Here is a 23,427-nt window from a genome sequence, read left to right on the forward strand (position 1 = left end):
ACTGCATTGATGAGGTCAAATGGCAGGAGCATCAGGTTAAAGAGATAATGTTGTTTCTTTTGATTAGGTTGCGGTCTCAGTTACGTCAACAACAGACTTCCTGAGCCTTGACAATATTGTTTCTCAAGAAAATAGGTAAATACTATTAGTTAGAGATTAACAGTAAACATCTTGAACCTTAGACAATTTCTTCTGATGTGCTAAAAAGCTGAGTTTAGCAATAAATCTCCTGACCATGGATAATGCAGTATCTTCTCAACTTTACTCTTTTAGTATGTTATTTCATATTTAGGTGATTAGTCAAATATTTTTCATAAGCGGCGTGATTTAATTTTACAGGAAAACCTTTTTTCAGGAAAGTAGAATTGAAGAACATTTTTCCAGACAAACCACCACATTGTATTTAATTGTTGCTTCCCATCAAGCTACCATCACTTCTGTAAAGGGATTTTTAAAGTACTGTCATTTTGAGGCAAGTACAAGTGTAATATGTATCTGCAAACAAGCAAACTCAGGATGTTAAGCATCAGTGGGGAAATGGAATTGTTAATGATTTACATTGAGACCCTACATTGGGATTAAGAGCAGAGATATCTGTTGTAAAGAGGAGAGAGGGAAGAGTGGAATTGGGAGTCAGCGACAAGTGGGTGATAGGTAGAAGCCCTCCAAGGACAAAGGGAAAGAAAAGGCTAATGTAGTCTGCGGGGCGGAGGTGGGGGCAGAGGTGGAGGAGAGTGAAGGTGGAAAATAGCTGCTGGAGGGAACACAAAAGCTAACATTGCTGGAATCTGGTAAGGAAGGGAATGTATGGGTAATGGATGGAACAAGGAGGGAAAAGGGGGTGAAAATGTGTGATGGGGGCAGGGGCAGAGTGGGGTTATGGGAAAAGGAACAAAACTGAAGCAGAGAGGAATACACAGGAAGTCCACCAATCATCTCTTGACCCCTTCCCCACCCTTCTCCCTCCTCTTTCTCCTTGTTACTATCTTCCCTCTCGCACCTCAGTCAAACTCCAAGGTCTTGATCCAAAATAGTAATAGTTCTTTTCCTTCCACAGATGCTGCTCAATAAACTATGTTCCTTAGCAATTTGTGCTTTGTTCCAGATTTCATCATTTCTTGTGTCTCAATCATATACACTTCACATATTACAACTGCCCCTGTAGTTTTAACAACTTAGATTTATATTAAAAATGTACATCTAGTATTGAACTGAAAGAGCTATTGAGAATTGTTAATAGTCACTAAGTTTGAAGGGACAGAACTGTTTTACTTCAAATATATTTTATATTCTATTTACTACCATTTCTGTCCCTAAAATACCATACTTACCTAAAAGGATGAAGCCTTTGAAAGAGGACATTGAAATCCTTTTATCCATTCTTATCATCGAAAGACTTCTTTTATGGTCCAAAACTGGTTATTGTCTCATACATCGTTACGAAACCTATTAAATATTAAGTTATGAATTTAAACCATTTAAGTTCTTTAAATAAGCCAGGATGTTTTAATTGCACTAGGTGGCAGCCTATTCCATAATTTGGCAGCAAAGGACATACGAATTGTCAGGAATAATAAAGTAAAATAATGTAAAGCCAGGCAGAAAATAGTATTATACTATGTCTATCTTTAATTATGGAGTATTTACTGTTTAAAGAATGAAGCAAGTTATAAATTAATTTCAATCTGGAAGCTATATATACTTTTAAGCATAGTCTATATCTAAACCAATTAGTCAGACTTCACATCAATGAGACATGACAGACCTGTATTTTTCAGAGTAGTTTTTGGAACTTTATCCTGCTTCCAAAGCATGTTAGACATTGCACACTCTACCAATGTCGTATCAACAGTTTGTAAATAGTACAACATTCAAGATAACCCTTTTTTTAAAAAACAGATATATATATACTTTCTTCCAGGTTTTTGGGTTTTGGGTTCAAATACCTGAATAGAGAATAGGAGAGAAATTAAACTATCACAATTGCCCAGTTGAGCACAGATTAGGGACTGGGACTATTCCAGTTTGCATGACTCATTATCATGTTTTGCAGTGAAAATGCAAGGGAGTTGAAACAAAAAGAAACCTAAAGGTACCATGGCAAAGTTTGCATCTTCTTTTTGTTTTATTTTTCACAGTAGCTTATCATAAACTCTTCATTTCTGGCAGACATCTGCCTTGCTATACTCACAAACAATAAACATTTCACTCAATTTAAACCTTACTTAATAGGCTGCTGACCATTCCTTTGTTTCTTCACTCACCACATATTACCTTCTTCTTATCATTGTTAAACATGCTTTTACCTTTTGCAATAGTTAGCCAAAACACCTTGACATGGCCCACCAGCTCTCCCAATGGAGGACAGAGGAAAACCTAATCTATCGTGAGAAAGAGAAATAGAATATTGAACAGCATCAGTGTCCATGAATAATTCATAGCAAAGGTGCCTAATCATCCTGGTAGCTATCCATCAAGATGGGTCTAATGTAAAGGAAAATTGTATTAATTGAAAATGTTGGTTTTGCTTATGAAAGACGATGAAAGAAATAATTTTCCCTTATTTGTAAGTCATTGTCGCTAATAAGATAAATACTTGTAATTTGAAGATACAATTTGCACATACATTCTGAACTCAACAGAGAACTCTCATTCAGTTTACAAGAAAATGCAATTTCTCATGTAAAGATTCAACTATGATCTCAGAAAATTGTTCTGAAATATTTTTCTCGGGACCACAAATGCTTGGATTTTGGTACAGGAAAAGGATCATTTTACTAATGCAGTATACTGTAGGTGAATACAATTATAACCACATCTTTAAACCTTTCAAGTTCAAGTTTAAATGACATTTCAACCATACATAAAAACCATGAATACAGCCAAACGAAATAGTGTTACTCTGGGGCCAAGGTGCAAAACATAGCACCTACAGTCACACACAGCACAAGGCACATATAAGATAGCAAGCACATATATCAGTAAAGTACAGTCACACAAAGAATATAGTCCCTGACCCTGAGTCCATGAACGTCACATGAGTCTGCGGTCACAATACAACTTGTCTTCTGCCAAGTGAACACTGGGGGCAGCACCAGCTCCAGCTTGGACGCTATGCCACACCACCTCAGGTGCAGCACACTGACTCTCTTGCCTCCCTCCAAGACGGCTAGTTTTTTTTTGTATAAATAAACTTTTTATACAACTTCATAACATTTATAATATACACCAAATTAATAAAATCAAAACTAAACCAAATTTAAACAACAGGAATTCTGCAGATGCTGGAAATTCAAGCAACACACATAAAAGTTGCTGGTGAACGCAGCAGGCCAGGCAGCATCTCTAGGAAGAGGTACAGTCGACGTCTCAGGCTGAGACCTTATCTATGGTACTGGATGTAAGGCTGAATTCTCAACTAAAAATATCACTGACTAACATGAATGTCTGATCTCTATAACATCGCTGCACTTTTCTCTCTCTCTCTCTCACTCACACACACACACTTTCAGTTAATATTGCTCTCAATCACTTCCCCTCCTTTTCTGGTTTATGTTCTTCCTTTCTTTCCCTCTCTTTATGTTTGTCTCCTTCCCTCCTTCTTCCAATTCCGTTTTCAGAATTTCTAGTACCTCACTGAGTTTCAATGACACTAGTCCAATTTTCAAAGTTTAAGGTAAATTTATCATCAAAGTACATGTATGTCACCGTATACAACCCCAGGATTCATATTATTGCAGGCGTTCACAGTAAATACAAAGAAACACAATAGAATCAATTAAAAACACAAAAATATGGACAAACAACAAATGTGCAAAAGACAACAAACTGTGCAAGTTAAAAAAAGAGGAAAAAAAGTAATAAATATCAAAAGCATGAGTTGTAGAGTCCTTGAAAGTGAGTCCAGAGGTTGTGCAATCAGTTAAGTGTTTGGGTGAGTGAAGTTACCCCTCTGGTTCAAGAGCCTGGTAGTTGAGGGGATAAAACCATTCCTGAACATGGTGATGTGGGACCTAAGGCTCCTGTATCTCCTTCCTGATGGCAGCAGTGAGAAGAGAACATGCGACGTTGGATGATGATGGATGATGCCATCCTGTGACACCGGTCCTTTTGGATGTGCCAATCACATTTACTTAACCTGTTCACAATTTCCTTTAACTGCATCCTGTTCTTCCACCAATTCAATCTCATTTTAAACATTGACATAACTTCTGCCTTGCACTAGTTTTGAAAATAAATTTCACAGATCATTATGCCACTGTAAAGAACTTTATTCTGCTGTTTCACATACCTAAATTGTCATTCTTTCTAAATGATACTTTTTGTGTTTCTGTAACAAACTACGTTCATTTCAACTACTTCCACCTGCATAACATCAGTCATTTATAACATAATCGGACTGTAATGGCATCTAATCCTTCACTGTTTCTTCATATTATCCAAATATCTTGTCCCATTTATCTGCATTTATATCCTGGTTTCCTTATATTCCTTTCTGTTCTTTTGATGTTACCAGTATAAAATTTTCATGCTCCTATTTAAATTCCATTCAACATGCCTTAGTGGCCTCTGTGGAAATTCAACTGGATAAATTCATGCTGTAAGAAAAATGGGGATGACAATTCATTTTACTGGATATTTGAATGGAAAGGGATGATTCACGTGAGCCAGTATTTAGTAAAGTCACAGTAGGAAATTCAAGTAGAGGGATATAATAAGACATAGTTTCTGCATGTGACCTTGTCTGCCATCATAAAAGGCTGCATTAACCAAAAATATAGCACTTCAGAAACAAGGTTCTAAGGAAACTTCTTTTGAGTATGTGCAGTATTGGTTTGAATAGTAGCACATTATATTTGACTTTTTGTCCTTTAGAATATTAGGCCATTGGAGTTCTTAAGCATTAGTATTTCCATTGAAAATGGGAAAGGAAAGCCAGTGATTCCTTCACCTGTGTTGTAACAGTCCGTAAATAACACAAGTATAACAACAGGTCAAGGTTTTATGACCATGTTCTTGATGGTCATAGAAACAAGTGCTAACAAAACAAGAGCAAAAGGAGGATGGGATACATATAGATTCAAATAATTTGCAAAATGAATAATGTTTTAAACTTGAACAAAGTTATAAAAATACTATCTATTTACCACTATTCCAACTCACAAAATAACTAAAGTGAATATAGTTTCTAAATTATTTTATTTGGTTTTAATCAATTTTATGAATTAATATGTAAAAAGTAAACGAAGTGCATAATACCAAAAATAGTTTAATTACCTTATAAGCTCCATTTCTAGATGTGGAGGAGCCATTAATTTGCAGGTTAGTATCATGACCACTTAACAATAATGCTGCAATCACGTTAGTTCACCATTTACATTTGATGCACAATTACTTTTTGATCACTTAGCAGATGACAGGGAAGTTCAATACTGGTTGGCAATTGAAAAGTCACTTTGCCAGCCTTTGAATTTACTGGATCATTAACCTTACTGATGCAGTATTTTCAGCATTTTGTTTTTATGCCAACAAAAGTAATTATGTCAACTTCTGATTACTGATTTGCAACTGCTTTTATGTTGTTTGTTGAAATTCGTAATTCTGGCTGCAGGATATCTTCCTGGTTTGCAATTTTCTTTAGCTACCAAAGAAACCTGGAAATGTAAGTGAAGTGTTTTATTATTTCTATCAATATCATAAACTGTTTTACAAAACATTAGCTCACATAAGGGAGCAGGAAAAATGTGTCTTGCCCCAAGCAAAATGACATTCACATGTAGATGTCCTTCTATTGTTTTCATTGGCCAAAAAAGATTCGCTGTGAACCACTTCGGTGATCTAATATTGTAACAAATAATTGAGTGACTGGCTCAATTATTGTTCTTCTACATAAAAATTCTAAATCTAAGCACTACTGTAACAGGATTTAGCTTCCTAAAAGAATCCCACCCATAATCTGTGCTTTAATAAAACTACTTTTCAGGTTCAGTTGTACTGCAATTCAGTACAATACTAGGAAATCATCTTCTTAATATTTTGAGTGGGCAGGTATATTATTATACTGCATTAACAATTTTTACTATTAGCTTTGCTCAGAGATTGCATTCTGATTTAGGAGATCGTGAATTCATGTCCAAACCAAACTACCTTGGTGGCAATTCAAGAAATACTAACATGCCTGAAGTCTCATATTTCAGGTAGAATATTAAACTTTTTGCAGTAATGTTGTTCCAATAAATCCCATTTGACAATCTGAAAGGAAGTAGAGAACTCCTTTAGTGCTTTAGCCAGGCTCTATCCCTTAATTAAGGTCACTCAATACAGATAATTTGAACATACATTTTATTGTTGTTTGTAAGTTAAAAATTGGTTTATTTGTTTGTCAACAGAGTCTGAACTTCCAAAATGGGTTTCCATTGGCTGGGAAGCATCTTGTTGCATCTCAATGATGTGAAAAACATTGCAAATTCTTTCTTTCAAAACAAAATATAGTTAGTGGAAATACAAAACTGAATCACTTCCATTGGCAAAACCTTCAGAAATGAAACCCAAAAGACTAGCGATCTCCTTTGAGAAGAGAAAAGAGGGAGTAAAACAAACAACAAAAAATCCAAGTCAAAGCCAAAGCCAATTACTTTCCAAAGGCATAAAGACAAAACAGAAAGCTGTTAAACAAAATGAACAACATCTCTATGTGATAATCAGAGGCATTGCAAGAACAGAAGAACATGAAAAGAACTAACATAATGAGCAGAACAGGAAGAACATAAGGGATAAAATGAAAATAGAATTTTAGCAATGTGGTCCAGCAATCTTAAAAATGTAAAAAATTAAAGGTCATAGATATAATTATTCTGCTGAGTGGATTTTGACATGGATCAAATGGACCAAATTGCCTCCTTCAATAGGTGTTAAGTAAGTCAAACATTTAGGAGTGGAAATACATATGACTGTATATTGATAGTCTACATGGAATTTCACATGGCTTCTATTCAAGAAGTATTCAAGCTCATTCCACATGTTGCTTAATTGGGCGAAAATAATTCTACAAAGTTGTATTTGACCTTCATTTTCACTTGATGACCCCAAAATCATTGAAATTTCCAAGAATGTTAGAGGTACTTTTTCATGATAAAACAAAAGCAACTTATTAAAGATATTGACTATATTAAATAAAATAGACACTCAAACAACAGATCAGCCACCAGTGAGTCACTTTTCTCTCTCCATTCATGCTGCTTTACTACTGGATGTTTTCAACATTTTGTGGTGTATTTCAGATTTCCTGCATCTGCAGTAATTTGCTTTTAGATTTAGAGAGATAGATACTTTATTGTTCCCAAAGGAGATTACAGTGATATAGTAGTATAACAAGTGCACAGATATACATATTAGAAGTAGAAAGAATAAAAAATAAGCTACCTCAAACAGTCTAACAGGAGGGGGTCTTCACTTTCCTGGCTATAGGTTGACTCATTATAGAGCTTAATGGCCAAGGGTAAGAATGATTTCAAAAGGTGCTCTTTGGAGTAGCGCAGTTGTCTTAGGCTACTACTAGAAGTGTTCCTCTGTTCAGCCAAGGTGGCATGCAGAGGGTGAGAAACATTGTCTGGAATTGCTAGGATTTCCTGTGGGGTCCTTTGTTCTACCACAGCCTCTGGTGTGTCTAGTTTGACTCCTATAATAGAGACAGTCTTTCTAATTAGTTTATTAAGCCTTTTGGCATTACCCATGTTGATGCTATTGTCCCAGCACACCGGATTGTACCAGCGACAACAGATTAGTAGAACATGTGAAGGGGAGGCCTGCATACTCCAAAGGACCTCCATCTCTTCAGGAAGTAGAGGCGACTCTGGCCCATCTTGTACACAGCCTCTATGTTGGTATCTTCTCAACCTTATTGTCTAATCTTATGTTTTCAAGACTTTATGTCTTCAAGGTATAGCCATTTGTACTAGATTATACAAGTATTACAAACATTTGTCTTTGGTGTCTGACTGATAAGGGACTGAATCTTTCATAACATTGTTTTGTCACAATGAAGATTGCAATTCAGTTCTTGGAATATTTATTATAAATTACTATAATTGCACATTTGAATGGAGATGTAATGTAAAGATTTTTACTCATGTATTTGAAGGATGTAAGTAATAAAGTCAATTCAATTCAATAAAGTCTATATTGACCTAAAATAGTGAGATGAGTCTGCTACTTAAATCAACTGAAAGATTAATAGACTTTGTTAAGCAAGCATGTTAAGAGTCACAGAACCAGGAGTTAAGATACAGATCAGCCACTAACAGCAGGCAACATTGAATGCTGTTCTTATGTTCCACAAGCATAGCAGGTGATTCACCTAACCACTAAATTGAATTGGTTTACACTTTAATATTTAATTTGTTCAAAAGTTCCTGTAGCTCTGGAAAAAAATACCATTATAGTATGTAACAAAACAGTGAAAATCTTTCCTGCTGGGTATTAATTGTGCATTAATTAAGCAGTTTTCATAATTGTAAAAAAAAAGTCTTAAGTAATTTATTGTGCAGAATATTAGCTTAGGTTTGTTATTAACTATCTTAGCTAGTACATCGAAAACTAAAAAAAAGTCACTATCTATCAGTATTATTGACGTGGAGGCCCACTACAATGTTTAAAGAGCTGTCAAAATGCCATGTGAGAATGTGGGATCCTGTAAAAGGGGAGGTAGGAAGAAACCAAATACCATTCTCACATTGTTGATGAAAATCCTTAGTTTATGCTGAAACGCGCTTGCTGTAAGTTACCAGGACGAAGAGACTCAGCTCGGCAGACAGAGAGCGGCCACACCGCCACTCTCCCTTTTGTTCCGATCCCTTCCCTGGCATCTCGTGGCGGTGGGGAACGGGACGGCCGGCGCCTGCGCAGTTGCGTGGTTCCTGGCGCAGGCCATTTGACCTCATCCCTGGAGTAGGAGTAGGAGGGAAGCGGAACCGGGATTCGTGGGATTGGCCGCTCCGGCAGCGGGAAGGGAGGTAGAGAAGACGGAGCAACGAGGGAGTGGGAGGCAGGGAGTCGGAGCGGAGCCGTTGAGGCAGAGGTGAGTGGCGCCGGCGGCAATGTGGAAGATGGGCACCCGGTGCCTCTGCGGCCTCTTTGCTCCAGGGCCCGTTCCCCGGGGCTCGACACTACTAGGTACCGAGTCTCGAGTGATTGTCAGCGGGGAAACCGGCAGTGCCCTCTCCCTTCCTTCGCTACCAGAGAGTAGGGAAGTTGAGTAGAAAGGCGCAGCCCTGCGATAAGGGACAAAAGCATCACGGTACCACGAAGTGCAACTAGCTTTACGTTTAGCTTTCCTTTCCTTCAATTCTAATGCTGAAGTTGAGGTTTAATCTTTGTAACACTCATTTGGAAAACGGTACCAAGGATGTAGTAAAAGCCATTCATGCTTTTTTCAGATGTGTTGCCTAAGTGACAAAACTACCGACAGAGTTCCCAGAATTTGATAATTTTAAACCCATGTCCCTTTTTGTTCAGCCTTTCTCCCTTTAACTTCCTTTCAATTTCCTGTTTGTAATTTATGCTGAGTTCTCGGCTGCTTTGCGAGTGCCAGAAGGCCTCCGGAAATGTTCCTAGAATTTGACTGCTGGCAAGGTGTTGAATGTTAAGGCACACTACAGTACAGAATGCCTTCACCTAGATCCATGAAAACTTAACATTTGGTGGATTGGGAGCCAATTTAAGATAACGATCATTAGGTGAAGGTTAATGTCTGGGGTAAGATTATAGACTGCAGAAATGGAAGAGTCAGGTATGGATATAATCCAAGTAAAGATGAGTATTTCAGGGACAAATAGACTGAAGAAAGATTACTGAAGTGAATGTAGATGTGCTTTTGATGGGGAATGTTATGGAGTTGGAAACAATTCCTAATTAAAACGTATGCATTGTCAATAATTAGAGAGCAAACTAGAATTTAGCAACTTTGGGGAAAACATAGGCAGTGGTTTTAATTTCCCCAATGTTTAACAGGAGAAATTCACACTTAGAGTTGAGGTTGAGAGCAAGAGTTTCCAATTTCTTTTTTTAAGCTAAGACTGAGAACATCTGGTCAATGGGGGCAAGTTTTACAATACTTGATGTCTTTATGATAAATATGATGGACACTCTGCTCTTGTTCTGCAAGTCAGTGAAATATATAAATAGATTTGCCTGCCTAGATCCAGCACACACAAATAAATTGCTTCGAATGTTATTGAAATCCACTGAGTACATACCAGTGAATTAAAAAAAATTCTGAAAGGAATAATACTTTACAATTGAGAAATACTTTTGCGCTTTTAAGTTGTTGAATATCTCTTCAGTTATATTATATCTAGCATTTCTTACTAGAGGTTTTTGGACTCATTTAATGTAGCTTTTTTCACGTTGGGGTTGGAAAATTAACGTTGAAACTACTTTGTACTATAAATGGTTCTGTACAGAATTTTCTACTTAAATCTCAACAGTTAGAAGTATTGCATCCAAAAGTTAACAGCTGTTCAGAACTGTATATTTTCGATCATGAAGATGTATGCAAGTATCTCTTTGCAATTTCATTCTGCTTTGCAAAATTCTAGATTATTAAGAGCACTGGATGTCATATTGTTCTTCACTTGTACTAAATCTGGATAACTAGTTCACTTGGAACAGAAACTTATCAAGAAATGTTTATGCATAATTGAGACATCAGAATTTGAAATTATTACTTTCTCTGTGTTCATATCAAGATACTTTGCGATTTCACTCCTTGGGTTTGTGAATCTTGCTGCAAATGTTGTTTTTTTGCCAAGAAAAAAATGTGACCTGATAGATACTGAACTAGAGTGAACATTTGGGGTGGGGGGGGGAGTATAATGCTTCATTTATGAAAGTGAAGATGTGGCTTTTGACTTTGCTTTCCTGTGTTCTTAGTTGGTAGTTCAAAGGACAGATAAAGTATGAAGCAAAATGAATTCATAATTGCATTTATATATTCTGCTGGTACTGGATATTTACAGAAACATTTATGATATCATGGCTTTATTACCAATTGTATCAATATTCACAAGAAGTGTGCAACAGCTGAAACCTGTTTGCTTTTATTTGAAATATTAGAACAAATTTTGTATTATATTTACTGTATAGACTGGTAGCTTTTGGAGGAAATTTGGTGCTGGCTATTTCATTGCTGGCACAGGGCATGCTGTGATGATTAGACAGACATTAATGTTATTACATTTCAGGCAATATTGATTTTTGTATGCCTCTGAAGAAATGCCATGATCAAATACCGGAGTTTTATCAACAATAAGTAGGCAGCTTTTTTTTTGAAAATAACTTGCAAGAGCGATGGAAATCCCATGTTTCTCTTGATGTAGTTTTCTTCTGAGCTCTGTTCCATGGGTAAATTAATTCATATATGAGATTTTTACCAAATGTACACACTTTCGGGACATGTTCTCAGTCATGAAGTCCCTGTATCTTGTAGTGGAGCAAAGGTGTTTCAAAAGTTCCAATAGGATGGAAACTAGCTATAGCACTATTTGTTTTACCTAAAACTATTTGTATTCAGCAAAAGAATTAAACTGACAGTGAACCCCATAATTGACTTGCTTTGAATACCATCTCGGTTCAATGTAAATATACTTTCCGGAATTGAATTTCCTCTGAACTTTAAACTTGAAATAACTTGAAACACCATTGTGTTTATTTTGTCTATATTAAGTATTCTATCCAATCTCGAGATAAATAGTTATTTATATCTACAGAATCCAAGTATTTCTACCTAACAGCACTTAACTCTACGCCTCCATCACATCCTGGGACTAGGTTGGTTGGTTGATTGGTCATTAACACAATGGCACATTTCACTCTTTCAAGGTACATGTGACAGAAAAAGCTAATGTCTCATTAACTACCTTTCAAATACGTACTGGAGAGCTTATGATCAGAATTCTTAATATAAAGAGTAGTCAATGGTATTTGGGTTTTTTGAGCATGCAAGAATATCTGATTGAAATACACAGTGCTATTGAGAACTGTGGTGATATAAAAATGGTTAGTTTTGTAACTAGGTGAAGGACTGTTGGCAGGATATGAGAGATCATTGCATAAATGATCTGCTTACTTTCCAAAATTACAGAATTTTAAATCATGACTGCAGCTTTCACACATGTGAACTGAGGTATCAGGCAATGAGTGGCCTACAAAATAATGCCATGCAGCAAATGTATGCTGTAACTGAAAAACGAGATGATTTTACATTATATTCCAACAACATCAGTTTGTGCATGTTTACTAATAACATTATTTAAAGTTAATGGTATATTTTACATAGCACGCAATTATTGTACTTGTTTGTCTTGAGAACCAGTGCCATAATGAATTCAGCCTAGTGTTGGCAATGCTGATGTTGTATGCTATCAACCAGAATCAAGTTAGCTTGTGAAACAATAGTTTCTAAACTTTTGAAATTATAATCCAAATTGAGATAAACCATTAAAAAAAGGTTTGATTCAGTACCCTTGCTGTTTCTAGTAGTGCACTCTTCTGGACCAAGATCTCTGATTTTGTTCCCGTTGATTTTTTGGAGCTACTCTCCCAATCCAGGTGTCACAGCTCCAAGTGCTCCTCTCACCACTGGGATTACTCTGGTTTTAACTTTCCACATCTTTTCTGTCTGCTCTTTCAAGCCCTGTTACTGCTTCAGTTTCTCATTTTCTTGCTGATGTTACTGTCATCAGATTGCCACATCTATTACTGTTGTTTTCTTATGTTCCTTGTCCAGTATTACTGTGTCTGGTTGGTTGGCCAGTACCTACTAATCAGTCTGTATTTTGAAGTCCCACATGATCTTAGCTCTGTTATCCTCCACTGCCTTCTTGGATCTTTCCCATTTGTTCTTCGGAGTGTCCAATCCATACTCAGCACAGATGTTCCTGTACACAATTCCTGCAATTTGATTGCGCTGTTCAGTGTATGCTGTCCCTGCCTGCATCTTGCACCCTGTGCTGGATGGTTTCAGCTGATTCCTTGCACAGTCTGCATCTTGGGTATTGTCTCGTGTGGTAGACCCCTGCTATTTTTCTTGTGCTCCGCACCTATATATAATGTATAGTTAAGTAATATTTGCATAAACTGCAACACTAAATAATTTATTACTAAGGTTTTGAGTTTCAACATTGGAATAAAATTAGCTGCAAGATAAATATTGAGTTTAGTTCTGAAATTGGGTACTGATGTTAAAAATCATTTATTATAATTTTGAATTTTTTTTTAAACTGCAGTGTAAAAGTATTGAGTGATTTCTGTCAGGTGTAAGAGAATTCAACTGATAGCAATTCCTTAAAACTTTGACCCTCCTTGAGGAATATTTTCAGATGCAGAAACCTGGGGCCACAATTGCTGTTAGCATGTTCAGGCCAGCAATTCATTATCTCACAGACTACTCTGGGTGTATGTATAAATCAAAATATATGTGATGTTTGTTCTATGTCATTAATGCAAAGTTATCCCTTACCTGTAGCAAAAAGGATCTTGTATACATCTTAACATTGAGGCAGGGCTAGCACTTTGCTGAACACTTCATTCTGTCCACAAGTGTGATCCTGAGATTTTGGTTGATTTTCATGTAAGTTGCACTGTCTGTACAGGTTTCTGGATTCAATGTTGAATTTGCTGATTTCAAAAACTAATCATTCTTGCATGCTGTCTCACATTTCCAGATCTCTGTTCCTTTTGGTATTTTGAGGATTCATTTGTTTCCTGTTCATACCTCTCATCTGCATGCCTTTTGTAAATCATGAACTTTCAGTATATTTTAGCCACTACCAGCATAATGCTACAGAACCAGCATTTAGTTTGTTTCTGGCCTTCATCCTATCATAAATTTTCTCTCTTCCACTCCCCAAACCCCAGCACCCCTGACTTGTCAACTTTAAATTTTTAAACTCCTGGTCTCCCAATTCTGAGGAAGGCTCAGAAATCTGAAACATTAAGTATTTATCTTTCTGTAAATACTGCTTACTCCACTTTCCATTTCTATTTTTTTTACAGCATTTTTTTGTTGAAAAAAGTAATTCCTCTCCATTAAATTAAATGGTACAGATCAGAGAGCAAATTTCCTGGAGCTGGACAACTCCAGGAAGTTAGTCTTCTATCAGTGGTCTCCATGATGTATACAAAATTAATAGTAGCAAGGATGGGTCAGGAAGTTCAGATTTCCAGTTTTCTGAAAACTTCTGTCAGAGCTCCAAACATTCTTGTATTTATAAGGTATGTGGAGATGCAGATAAAACTTGTGCTTTTCAGAGAAACTTGGACTATCAACTCCACAATGACACTGTACAATATTTAGATGTCGCAGATCAAATAAATGAAACGCTAGATGTGAAATTTCACTTCAGAATATGAAGTGGTATGCTTGGTGACAGTTTGCATTAAACATGAATGTATACACAAGACTGCAGATACTGGGAACAGATCCTTTGTCTGGACTGAAAGAGTAGAAGATAGATGGCCAGCGTATATGGGTGAGGAGAAGGGGATGGGACAAGCTGATGGGTGCAGATGGTGGGGTGTTTGACAGGTAGAGGAGAAGGGGGTGGGACGAGCTGATGGGTGCAGATGGTGGGGTGTTTGACAGGTAGGGGAGAAGGGGGTGGACGAGCTGATGGGTGCAGATGGTGGGGTGTTTGACAGGTAGGGGAGAAGGGGGTGGACGAGCTGATGGGTACAGATGCTGGGGTGTTTGACAGGTAAGGGAGAAAAGGTGGGATAAGCTGATGGGTACAGATGGTGGGGTGTTTGACAGGTAGAGGAGAAGGGGGTGGGACCAGCTGATGGGTGCAGATGGTGGGGTGTTTGACAGGTAGAGGAGAAGGGGGTGGACGAGCTGATGGGTACAGATGGTGGGGTGTTTGACAGGTAGAGGAGGATAGGTGGGACGAGCTGATGGGTACAGATGGGGTATTTGACAGGTAGAGGAGGATGGGGTGGGATGAGCTGATGGGTGCAGATGGGGTGTTTGACAGGTAGAGGAGAAGGGGGTGGATGAGCTGATGGGTGCAGATGGTGGGGTGTTTGACAGGTAGAGGAGAAGGGGTGGACGAGCTGATGGGTACAGATGGGGTGTTTGACAGGTAGAGGAGGATGGGGTGGGATGAGCTGATGGGTACAGATGGTGGGGTGTTTGACAGGTAGAGGAGAAGGGAGTGGATGAGCTGATGGGTACAGATGGTGGTGTGTTTGACAGGTAGAGGAGGGATGGGTGAAGTAAGGGTAAACTGGGAGGTGATTGATGGAGACACAAAGGGCTGTAGACGATGGAATCCAGTAGGAGCAGAAGTTGGAGCATGGACCCAAATAAAGGAGGTGGGATGGGCAGATGGCAGCAGTGGGATGGGACCGAGTGGAAGGAGCATGTGGGTGATGAGTAGATAGAAGAGGGGAAAGAACCTGTGTGATAGAGGGCTGGGGTGGTTGGATGTGTGTGGGAGGAACTAGGTAAGTCAGGTGGAGAGGAAGCAGATTACCTGTATTTGGTGTTTGGGCTGTTGGGTTGTGGATTACCAGGCCACATATAAGGTGTTATTTCTCTGGTTTGTACTTGGACTCCCCTTGGCAGTGCAAGAGGCTGAAGACAGGCATGTTGGTGTAGAAATGAGGGAAATTTAAATGTCTCGCAGCCAGGAACTCCAGATGGAGTGCAAATGCATGCCAAAGCAGTTGTCCATTCTATAGAGAAGACCACATTAGCAGCACTAAATTAACAGCAATAAAGAAGTTCAAAGAACTTGCATATGAATTTCACCTCATTTGGAAGGCATTTTGGGGTCCTGGATGGTGTTGCAGGGTAGGGATGGGTGTTGCACCTTGAGTAGTTGCAAGGGAAGTGTCTAGAAGGAATGGTGAGGGATAAGTGAAGCAGGGAGTCAATGTGAGAGTGAGCTCTGTAGTAAGCAGATGGGGTAGGGAGAGGAAGAGGTGGCTTGTGGTGAAACCATGCTGTAGCTGACAGAAACGTCATAAGAATGATGTGCTGGATGCATAAAGGTGGTGGAGCGAAAGATAAAGACGAGGGGAGCTCTTCTGTGTCTGGGGGGAAGTGGAGTGAGAGCGAAGCATGGATAATGGAGGAGACATGGATGAAGGCTCCCTTAACCACAGAGCAGTATAGCCCTAATTGAAAAAGGAAGCAGACATCTCCAATGTCCTGGAGTGGATGATTTCATCTTGAGATCTGTAGTGGAGGTGGCTAAATTGAAAGGAGTGGCACCTTTAGAATGAACAGGATAGGAGGAGGTATATTCTAGGTAGCTGTGCAAGTTGGTGGCTTTGTTGTGGATAGTTTGACACCTGAGATGGAGACATCAGGAAAAGAGGTAAGTATCAGAAATGGTCCAAGCAAATATGGGGCGGGGTAGAAGTTAGTAACGAAGTTGAACTGTCTCCATTTTCAGTGCAATCCACGCACGGATGGCTCCTGGATTTACTTAACATTGCTTTTAATGGCATATTTGTCTAAGGTCAAAAGCAGTGGATAACTGCAAGATCCCTTCTTAGTTATATAACATCTGGATTTAAAATGCCCCCAATCATTTGTTGTTATTGAATCAAAATTCTGGAACACATTCACCACAAGCTTTGCAGCATTTCAAGAAGACATTTTCTTTTGAGGGCACATATGAATGGGTGTTAAATGCTGACCTTAATAGCAACACTCACATCCCTAGCATGAATGGGGGGCGGGGGAAATAAATACTGCTAAAACATGATTGAAAGTTAAAGAAATTGATGGAACTTTGATTAGATTCATGTAACTACCAAATGTTTTTGGCATCGATTGCACAGAAAAATATCGAAGGGATCTACTCCTGACTGAGAGTTGAAAAGAAAAATGAGAATTGTTATCGAAAATGTTCTATAGTGGTAGAATTTGCGCTATTTCGTAGAATGGTGCAAAGCTCTCAGTTCTAGAAATGTTTAAGTATTTTGACATTCCGTTTTTTCTAAAACCTCAAACAGTTTGTTTTAATTTCCAGAGTCAATCTTAGCTGAAAGTAGTCCAGGATTATTATTGACCCAAGGAAGTGATGTGAATGTTTAACTTCCTATTTTTGCCATAACTTAGTGTCTGGAAAGAATTGCCAACAAAAGTGTATGCAAAAGAGTTCTGAAGTTCTAACACTGTAGTAAAATATTTAATTTTATCATAACTTGTGAATAACTTCTTGATTTGCTAATTAACAGATCATGTTTAATATTGAAAGGTACAAATTTTAAGGAATAGCCATCTTTAAGGAGCATTTTTGATTTTGCAAGGCAAATTTTAAAAAAAGTATAAATTGAGCAGCTCAATGATTTTCAATTTGTTTTTAGAACCTGAATTATTCTGCCTACTGATGCATGCTTTAATGATAGTCGTACAATAAGACTACAGTAATGGTCCCATTCCCATTCCAACATGTCAATCCATGTCCTCCTCTACTGTCGCAATCAGAAATCGATGTTCATGCCATCAGGTTGGAAGAACAACACCTTGTATTCTGTCCGATGGCATGAACATGGATTTTTTTCAAATTTCTGGTACTGCCCCCCCACCACCATTCCCCATCCCTTATTCCCTCTCTCACCTATCTCCTTGCCTGTCCATCACCTCCCTTTGGTGCTCCTTCATCCCACCTTCTTTTTTTTCTTCCATGGCTTTCTGTCCCCTCTGATTAGATTCCCCCTTCCCCAACCCTGTATCTCTTTCACCAATCAGCTTCCAGCTCTTTACTTCACCCCTCCCCCTCCCAGTTTCACCTACCCCTTTATGCTTCTCCCTCCCCTTCCCCCACCTTTTAAGTCTATTCATTTTTTTTTCCTCCAGTCCTGCTGAAGGGTCTTGGTCTGAAACATTGACTGTACTCTTTTTCTGTAAATGCTGAGTTCTTCCAGCACTTTGTGTGTGTGTGTGTGTTGCTTCGATTTCCTGCATCTGCAGATTTGCTTTTGTTAATATTGGTCTGCAGTCACTTTGACCATTTCATTAAAGTGCTTTTGGTAAATCGCATTATACACTGTAGTTTCCCTTTAAGCTTGTCTGGTAACTTTGGAAACAAGCTGCAGTTTTTGGCTTGTACATTCAATAGCCCATGATTTCCTCCCATTCATTTTAATTGACAGGAAATTGCGGGCTGACAAGCACACAGTGGAAAATGCTTGACATGGTTTCTTGTGAGCAGGTCTCATATTTTTCAGGATCTCATGCTCCATTACATCAAAGAGCAAGTTTAGTTTTGAATATTAATTTAATAATGTCTCAGTAGTATATTATAAATGAATCCCCGGGATTAATATAAGGAATAAACTGTGAATGGTTCACATAAGCCAAAATCTTCCTCTTATTTCCCGGTCTTCCCAGTTGTGCACTGAAACTGAAGAAAGAAAATGACAAGAAATGGGCTATCTTCCTCATGAGGAATTTAATGCCATTTAAGGTCAATTTCATTTTAGGTACCAAATTGTTCATGAGGAGAGTTTGCTTGTATAAATTGCTCATAAGCCCAAGTTAAATCAAATGTGGGTCTGATTTGAACCATATCAAGTTACTGACCAAAATAGCTAGAAAGTCCAGGGAGTGTTGCAAAAAATACTACTTTGATTGCTATCCAAATACACTGTAGTTCTGATTCCACAGCACCTGTACCCTTTTTCATGAAGTGATGGTGTACTGGAACTACAATTAAATAATATAGCCTTGCCTGTATTACACTTCAATTATTCAATGGCTGTAATTAAATATGTTACAGATGTTGAAAGCAGTATGGCTCTTGTTTCAGATGTTTTGGTGAGTGTTATCCAAGGGCATTTTTAAAAACACTAGGTGAAATGGAAGACCTGCTGCAAAATTCAGATATTTAAATTTATTCAGATATTTAAATTTATTAGTGTATTAATGCTTTCGTTAGGTTAACGTTGAATCTCCCTGGGCTTGTTCTATAATGTTTTGATAGTTTTAGTATTTTTGTTCACAATGGAATCTATAATTCAATCATTGAAGAGTTTATCATTTAGGTTTACAAAATCTGGAGATGATAAAATAGTCCAAAACCATTGTTCAGAAAATCACCATTTTTTTTAAAAGAAAAGTACGAGATCTTGGGTGAGAAATTAGACCATGGTTCCTTCCCACCAGATGCATGAAAGTAATCTGAGGTTCTCCTCAAACGTTGTCATTTCATTACCTCCTGCTGGAGATGAGCAGCTGGATGCTCAAGGTGGCGCTGAACTGTGACCCCTATGCTTAGTATTAGTTTGTTTATTGTCATCTGACAACATATTTACAACCAAATGAAACAACGTTCCTCCGGACCATAGTGTACCCACACAACATATTTTACAGAAATCACATAAAACCAAAACATTATACTATAAATAAGTTAAGAAAATATAATTCAAAATGCATGTGGTAAAGCTCAGCATAGGTTGACTACAGTAAACAGCTTGCTGTGTTCATAGCAAGACCTCAGATGGTGACAGGATATTCATTAGTGTCACAGCCTGAGGGAAGAAGTTGTTACCCAGAAGTCCTGATGCTTCTGTACTTCCTTCCTCACGGTAGTGGGTCAAAGAGTTTCTGGGATGGGTGGTAGGAATCCTCAACGATGCTTTAAGCCCTTTGTCTGCAAAGCTCTTGGTAAATGTCATAAATAGGGGGGAAGGAGACTCCCGATGTTCCTCTCAATGGTTTTTACTATGCTCTATAGGTTCTTGCGGTCTGATGTCTTGCAGCTTCTGTACCGCACAATGATGTAGCCAGACAGGACACTCTCAATGGAAAGTTGTTGGAATAGGAACAGGGAACCTTGCACACCCCAATCTCCTCAGAAAGTGTAGACACTGCTCTGCCTTCCTGAGTAGCAAGGAGGTTATGGGTCCAGGATAAATAGTCCATTATGTGCACACAAGAACTTTATGCTTTTTATTTCCTCCACTGCAAAGCCATTGATGTGCAATGGAGAGCATTTGACCTGTGTCTTCCTGAGGCCCACAATCATCTTTTGATTTACCCATGTTGAGACTCATGTTGTTCTCAGAGCATTTGACAAGCCTCTCTACCTTGCCTCTGTATGCCAACTCATCACTGTTGCTGATGAAGCCAACCACAGTAGTATCATCAGCGAACTTCAGCTGAATCTGGCAGTGTAATCGTGAATCAGGAATGTGAACAGCAGAAGACAGCACACAACCTGTGGGGGCCACCAGTGTTCAGTGCTATAGGATGTTGTGTTGGCACCTGGCCAAGAGGTTAAGGCGTCGGTCTAGTGATCTGAAGGTTGCTAGTTCGATCCTCAGCTGAGGCAGCGTGTTGTGTCCTTGAGCAAGGCATTTAACTACATATTGCTCTGTGACGACACCGGTGCGAAGCTGTATGGGTCCTCGTGCCCTTCCCTTGGACAACATCGGTGGCGTGGAGAGGGGAGACTTGCAGCATGGGCGACTGCTGGTCTTCCAAACAACCTTGCCCAGGCCTGTGCCCTGGAAACCTTCCAAGGCATAAATCCATGGTCTCACGAGACTAATGGATGCCTATGGTATGTATCATGTTAACTTGGACTGATTGTGGTCTTTCCATTTAGAAGTCAGAGATCCAGTTGCAGAGTGGGGTGTTGAGGCCCAATGAGGATAGTTTACCCAGCAAACTCAGAGATTGACTTCAGCTCAGCATTTAGCACAATGAACAACATCCTGGCATACAAAGCATCTTTTTATAGGTGGGACAGCATGGAGTGGAAGGCTGAGGCTATGAATCATCAGTGGACTGGTTTGAGTAGTAGGTGAACTGGAAAGGCTCCAATGTAGCTGGAAGGTGGGATTCTATATGATTCACTACCAGTCAATTACTCAAAGCTCTTCATGATTGTTGAAGTCAGTGCCGCTGGGCATATTCATCAATGTTAATGTGATGATTGTAGGTAGCCACCTCTCTCAATATGCTTCAGTCCATGCTTTCAGAGCGGTCCTGCAGCACAGAGGTGGCACCTTCTGGCCAGATGCTGATCTCCCGGTGAAACAATTTGACTTGTTTAACCAGTGATCTGTAGGCAAGGATTAGCAATGTTGTGTTTTTACTGTTTTATTTTTGGTTCTTTGGCATGATTTTGGGGGCAGAGGGGGGAATAGGGATCAGTTTACTGTTTAGGGACAAGGATGTAGGGGAATTAGAGGACAGGCCGGAGTGTTGAGTCTCCCCTCCACTTTCAGTGACATTGATGTGGGGATCTGCATACTGGGCCAGGATGTCAGACTGATGACAAGTATGGACGAAGGCTGGTGGCTTCCCCAGGATCAACAAGTTGCCCGCATGTTCCGGAGTCAAGAGTTCCATGCAGACAGGAGGAATGAGCTCCGATGATGCCCTCAGTTCACATATTGGTGAGGCCAGAGCTCAACACCCCTGCCATCATCAAGCTTGGTGATTGATGTTTGACCTATGGTGAATGCCCAGGATTGAGGCCTGAGGGTTGAATCGAAAGTTGAGACCTGTTGGCTGGAGCCCTGGGTTTGCGAATCTGAGTTTGTGAGGTAGTTGACTGCCCTATGTCTGCATATCTGAGTCCATTCCATCACCATTGGTGTTGCTCTCACCTGTATCTTCTCCATTTTCTGCACGTCTTCCATCATCCCATCCTCTTATAGTCATAACAGGGATAGGGTTCCCTTTCCTTATCTACCACTTTAAGCTGCAGATAATTCTGCTCACACCATGTTTGGCAGAGTCATCCGAAAACCTCTGAAGATGACAAGACTCTGTGCAGTAGTTGAAGTCCGAGGTGTAAATGGTGAAGAGAAAGGGAGACAAGACAGTCCCCTGTGGAGCCCCAGTGCTGCTTATCACTCTGTCGGACACACAGTGTTGCAAGCACACATACTGTGGTCTGCCAGTCAGGTAGTCAAGAATCCGTGATACCAGGTAAGCATCCACCTGCATCACTGTCAGCTTCTCCCCCAGCAGAGCAGGGTGGATGGTGTTGAATGCACTGGAGAAGTCAAAAAACATGACCCTCACAGTGGTCACTGGCTTGTCCAGGTGGGTGTAGACACGGTTCAGCAGGTAGATGATGGCATCCTCAACTCCTAGTCGGGACTGGTAGGCGAACTGGAGGGGATCTGAGTGTGGCCTGACCATAAGCTGGAGCAGCTCCAGAACAAGTCTCTCCAGGGTCTTCATGATGTGGGAGGTCAATGCCACCGGTCTGTAGTCATTGAGGCCGCTGGGGCGCAGCGTCTTAGGCACAGGGACGAGGCAGGACATCTTCCACAGTACAGGAACCCTCTGTAGCCTCAGGCTCAGGTTGAATACATGGCGAAGTACTCCACATAGCTGAGGGGCACAGGCTTTGAGCACCCTGGTACTGACACCATCCGGTCCTGCAGCCTTGCTTGGGTTGAGACGTTTCAGCTGTCTTCTCATCTGTTCAGCTGTGAAGCCCACCGTGGTGGTTTCATGTGGGGAAGGGGTATAGTCATGAGAGCAGGGTGGGGGACTGTGAGGAGGGGTAGGAGGGGAGAGTGCAATATGTGTTGGTTGGGGGCCAACAACAGATGGCTCATGTCGAGGATGGGCAGGGGCCACAACGTCAAATCTGTTAGATGAAGGATCTAAGCCTGAAACCCATCCTCCTGTGTGTATTGCACAAGGTTTCCAGCATCTGCAGAATCTCATGTCTACAACAGCTGATGACATGTAGCTCCAGTACACAATCTGTTTATATACACAGTATGTATACAGTTAAGAGCTTTGTTGTTGCAAAGAAAGTGTGAACAGAACATTAGCATTCTCAGAAACAATTAGACTTACTGAACTTCCCTATAGGAGCCTAGCAAGCCTTTCATGAGCATATCTCAAGCTTAATGGTACAGTGCAGCAAGCTGCACAACCTTACCATTTGATGATACAGTTCTTCAGGTGTACCTTTTCAATGAGAAATCGTGCAACTGTGTGCTTGTTTTTTGTGTTATGTGATTGGATTCAAGCTTATCTTATCAGTCTCTCTGATCACTGCACTGTCATCTTGTCCAGAATTCAAGGTAACGCATTCCTAACCAACTGAATGGCATATATTATGCTCTACTACATGAAAGCATAATCGTTCACCTTTTATGCTTTCCCTTCTTTGTCTTTTCCAAGTGTTGCATGCTGATTCTGTAGTAATACAATGTAAATCAGAATCAGGTTTATTATCACCAGCATGTGACATGAAATTTTTTAACTTGGCAGCAGCAGTACAATGCAATACATATCTAGCAGAGAAAGAGAAAAAAAACAAAATAAAATATAAACAAGTAAATCAATTAGGTATATTGAATAGATTATTAAAAAATGTGCAAAAACAGAAATACTGTATATTTTTTAAAAAGTGAGGTAGTGTCCAAAGCTTCAAA

The 23,427-nt window shown here is 39.5% G+C and overlaps 1 protein-coding gene across 1 annotated transcript in view; it reads left to right on the top strand.

Moving 5' to 3' along the window:
- Positions 1-8,919: 8,919 nt before the first annotated feature.
- The window catches only part of nck2b (NCK adaptor protein 2b), an 87,799-nt gene continuing 73,291 nt past the window's right edge, over positions 8,920-23,427 (top strand). The window contains exon 1 of the mRNA XM_063054047.1: positions 8,920-9,076. The gene's annotated coding sequence lies outside the window, so the exon portion shown is untranslated. The remainder of the gene's footprint in view (positions 9,077-23,427) is intronic.

This window comes from Mobula hypostoma, chromosome 7, assembly GCF_963921235.1.
Source record: "Mobula hypostoma chromosome 7, sMobHyp1.1, whole genome shotgun sequence".
NCBI classification, from domain to species: domain Eukaryota; kingdom Metazoa; phylum Chordata; class Chondrichthyes; order Myliobatiformes; family Myliobatidae; genus Mobula; species Mobula hypostoma.